This window comes from Ascaphus truei, chromosome 3 (assembly GCF_040206685.1).
Source record: "Ascaphus truei isolate aAscTru1 chromosome 3, aAscTru1.hap1, whole genome shotgun sequence".
Taxonomy (NCBI): Eukaryota; Metazoa; Chordata; class Amphibia; order Anura; family Ascaphidae; genus Ascaphus; species Ascaphus truei.
This window is the reverse complement of record NC_134485.1, coordinates 239,720,230-239,725,002: the sequence shown is the minus strand read 5'-3', so window position 1 is coordinate 239,725,002 and position 4,773 is coordinate 239,720,230. Positions and strand designations below refer to the sequence as shown.

Sequence of the window (4,773 nt, the reverse complement as noted above, 5' to 3'; positions counted from 1 at the left end):
CTGCATGCCATAGACATCGATAACGTTATCTCAGCAGAGTTGCCAAATCCAGAAGAAGACCCAATACTATTTGCAAAACTCACAAAAAATATGATTCATGGACCATGTGGAAACATTAATATTCATGCACCATGTATGAAAGATGGTAAATGCAGCAAAAAATATCCAAAACCATTAATTGCAGACACACAAAGTGGAGATGATGGATATCCTCGCTATCGAAGACGCGCTCCCACAGATGGTGGATACACAGCAACACTGACTATTCGAGGCAACAAACAGATCCAAGTCGACAACAAATGGGTTGTTCCATATTGTCCACTTCTTTGTAAAATTTATAATGCACACATTAATGTCGAATACTGTAATTCGGTTAAATCAATTAAATTAAATACATTTGCAAGTATGTCAACAAAGGAAGCGACATGGCCATTTTCGGACTCACAAATGAACACATCCATGATGAAGTTTCGCTCTACCAGCTGGGAAGATATATCAGTAGTAATGAAGCCATTTGGAGGATTTTAGCTTTCCCCATTCACAAACGACACCCAACCGTTGTTTACCTCACTGTTCATTTAGAAAACGGACAGAGAGTATACTTCACACCTCACAACGCAGAGGCAGTTTCTGCTCAACCGCCAAACACTACTTTAACTGCCTTCTTTCAATTATGTCAACACGACTCTTTTGCATGGACATTGCTTTATCCTGACACGCCACGATATTACACTTGGAATGCATCCACCAAACAGTTCAAGAAAAGAAAGCAGGGGATAGCTGTTCCAGGAACGGATGCCCTTGCAAGTGAAGCCTTAGGGCGTGTCTACACAGTTCACCCAAACAACGCCGAATGCTTCTTTCTCAGAATGCTACTTCATACCGTTCCAGGCCCAACTTCATTTGACGCTCTGAAAACTATCAATGGTCAACTGTGTCAGACTTATAGAGAAGCTTGCCAAAAACTTGGCTTACTAGAGGATGATCAACACTGGAATAGTACATTAGCCGAAGCTGCATTACAGTCTTTTCCAGAAAAAAATCGCAACCTTTTTGCCATTATCCTTACCACCTGCAACCCATCAAACCCTAACACTCTATGGGACACATATCGAGAAAGCATGAGTGAGGATATACTTGCCAAAGCACAGAGAGACAATCCATCACTAAATGTTCACTTTTCACGAGAGGTTTTCAACGAGGTACTCATATTGTTAGAAGATAAATGTCTATCTATCAATAACAAAACACTACTTCAATTAGGGCTACAATCTCCACAAAGTAATCATCACGATATACTCAATACAGAGCTTATGTGAGAGAAACAATACAATATTGCACTTCTACAACAATATGTTGCAAACAGATAACCTATGTTAATTGCACAACAACTTACCACCTATCAGAACATCATGGATCACATCACAAACAGACAAGGTGCAATACTGTTTCTTGATGCTCCAGGTGGAACAGGCCAAACATTTCTCATCAACTTACTCCTTGCCGAAATCAGAATGCACAATCATGTTGCACTTGCACTAGCATCATCTGGCATTGCAGCCACTCTTATGGATGGAGGACGAACTGTGCACTCAACTCTTAAATTACCTCTAAACATTGCTCATGAAGAAAACCCAACATGTAATATTACCAAAACATCTGGACAAGCACGCGTTCTTCAAACTTGCAAACTTATTGTTTGGGATGAATATACCATGGCGCATAAAAAAGCACTTGAAGCCCTTAATCGAACCTTGCAAGACTTACGTAACAATAAACAAATAATGGGCGGAGCTGTCATTCTTTTAGCTGGTGATTTCAGACAAACACTTCCAGTCATACCAAGATCCACACCAGCAGACGAACTTCATGCATGCCTTAAATCGTCTATTTTATGGCGACATGTCCAACATTTTCCATTAACAACCAATATGCGAGTACAACTTCTCAGCCACTCAAATGACCAATATTTTGCACAGACACTTCTTCAAATTGGTGAAGGTACTTTACCTACTCACTTGACATCAGGTGAAATTGCTTTTCACACCAATTTTTGCAACATGATGACATCACTTCAAGATCTCATACATCACGTCTATCCAAATATATTACACAATTACGCAAATCACCAGTGGCTCTGTGAAAGAGCCATCCTTGCTGCCAAAAATACTTCTGTCAATGACATAAATTATCAAATTCAAGATATTCTTCCAGCCACAATTACTCAATACAACTCCATCGATACAGTTGGGGATACCGATGAAGCCGTCAACTATCCAACAGACTAATTAGACTATCCTAATTAGACTGTAAGCTCCTCAGAGCAGGGACTCCTCTTCCTTAATGTCTAAAGCACTTATTCCCATGATCTGTTATTTATATTATCTGTTATTTATTGGATTACCACATGTATTACTGCTGTGAAGCGCTATGTACATTAATGGCGCTATATAAATAAAGACATACAATACAATACAATACAACAGAATTCCTACACTCCCTCGAACCACCTGGAATGCCACCACATCACCTTCGGCTGAAAGTTGGATCACCTATCATGCTACTTCGCAACCTACACACAGAAACCTTTGTAATGGAACAAGACCCTGCATCAAAACATTGATGCCCAACCTCATTGAAGCTACTATCTTAACCGGAAATGCCAAAGGCCAAGATGTATTCATCCCCCGCATGACCAGGGAGGCGCGAGCTCCCCCTCTCACCTAGCATTATTTCTATGTAACGTACCAAATAAAGAGAGGACACAGTCTGGAGGTAAAATGGCCGCGGCTTTGTTTATTAATAATAAACATAATCATAACTGAGGTAGCGTGCTGCCCGTCCGCGCCAGAAAGTGCTCGGTGCTGGGCAATGCAAGAGGGGGCACCCGGAAGTACGTCCCGGTGACCTGCCCCCTCGCTTCAACCTGCTTTACCAGCCCCGAGCCCCCTATTGCAGGACAAGCACCTACCCCCCCCAACTGCCACCACCGACGGCCTGTTTAACCCCCCCTTAAATCAGGCCCGTACTGCCATACCCTCGCTCGCTGCCTCCCGACCCCTTCTGCCAAAATTCGGCTGCCGCTTTATTGGGGTGTCTTTCCCGCCGAGGCGCCATATTCTTTACCGAAATTGGCGTCCGCGCCCTCCCCCTTTAGCCCTTTACTGTCCTTCTTATAACATTTGGACCTGGGGTGCTGGCCCCCGCACCCGGCGCAGCTATGCTGGAAATGACAATTGGGGAATCTGCATTTTGACTCGTTAAAACCCCAGCATATGCCCGACTGTTTACTGACTGCTCGTCCCCTTCCTGCCGGCCGCACGAACCAATCCGAACCCTCCTGTGAATTGTTACTGCCACTGTCCCCTTGCCCAACTGCCCTGCGAGAGGTTGAACCTCCCCCCCCCGAAATGTGATCTAAGTATAAGTCGACATCCTTACGGTCCCACGTAACCAACCCCTTTATTCTCCTGCATACTTTGCCTGAATTCCACGTCGTATGTCCACCATCCCATCCCCCCATGTTTTTGAAAAGCCTTCCTGATAATGTCCTGATATTTAAACAGCGCGGTGCATAAATGTGGCTCCTTCTCCCCCACTACGCCTGCCAATATCCCAAACGCTTGCACCCAGTTACCGAAAGTCCGTGGGTACAACCGTCTCTCTACATCCTCCTTCTTAGCTTCCCCTTTCTTTTCGGATCTCGCTACCGCATCGTTGTACCCAGGAAGCAACGTCAATAACTCAACAAAGTCCCCTGCCCAAATTCTTTCCTTCACCTCGTCTGACAGGTGCGCGCCAGGGACCGGGTGACCGCTGTATATGAATCACCATATGCCGCATCCCCTACCCTCTTTGATTTTGCTGTTGCTACTGGCACCCCGGTCCCTGCCCCTTCCGCTGGTCCTCCTACTGCGCTAGCTGCTGCTGTTACTCCCACTCCCTGCCCTGACCCCCCCTCTGTTACCTGGCTAGCTGCTGACCCCGCGCCCCGCTAGTGCCGAAGCCTGTTCCTGTGTAACCGCTGACGCACTTGCTGCTCCAAGTTTCACCCCTGCTGCTATTCCTACTTGTGCCTCGCTAGACTTGCCTACGCCTGCCGCTAGCAATGCCGCCTGAACGGCCTTTCCCACTATGCTGATCAGTCTCGCCTCGGCATTGTCCGCTGCCCCCGCCACCGAACTCTCCGGTATTGGGGAACCGCAGATGCCTGGCGAGGTAGCCGCTCCTACATGTGTAGCTCTCTTACGTTTACCCTTTGGTGTCCCCGGCGGCGATGTGAACCGCCTGTTGGGACCAACCTCGAGGCCCTTGCCCCTCGGAGTTCTGTTCGCAGGCCCTCCAGGGCGCCCCGTCCGCTTACGAGTCGTGGACGACGTACCAGCGCCGCAAAGCGAGGTCGAACGTGTCCCGACCGGTCCAGCCTTTCCTGTAAGAGAAAACAAGGTTGAGCCACCCCCGCAGGATTCATTCATCCTAACCGGAAGCCGCCATCCAGGGCTCCAGCCCACCCCCGCACGAGCCCCCTGTGGGCCCCACGTGCTCCTCTCCTCCACCTTGGGCGCCGTTCGCCCCTACCATGGCCCGTCTGTCGATCAGCTCGCGGCCTGACCCGCACCGCTATCCCCGCGCCCGGCGGTGGGGTCTTCCCTCCGTGTTGGCCTCATCCCTGTGCTCATACCTACGTATATATATTCATATACGTAATTATGCGCATTTTTTTTTTTTGAGACCAACTGCCACCATCCGTTCGCTTGTTCTCCCGGCTGCCTC

General features: G+C 47.7%; 1 pseudogene; it reads left to right on the top strand.

Annotated features, from left to right (window-relative positions):
* Window positions 1–1,319, top strand: part of LOC142490711 (uncharacterized) — a 2,174-nt pseudogene extending 855 nt beyond the window's left edge.
* The last annotated feature ends 3,454 nt before the right edge of the window (window positions 1,320–4,773 follow it).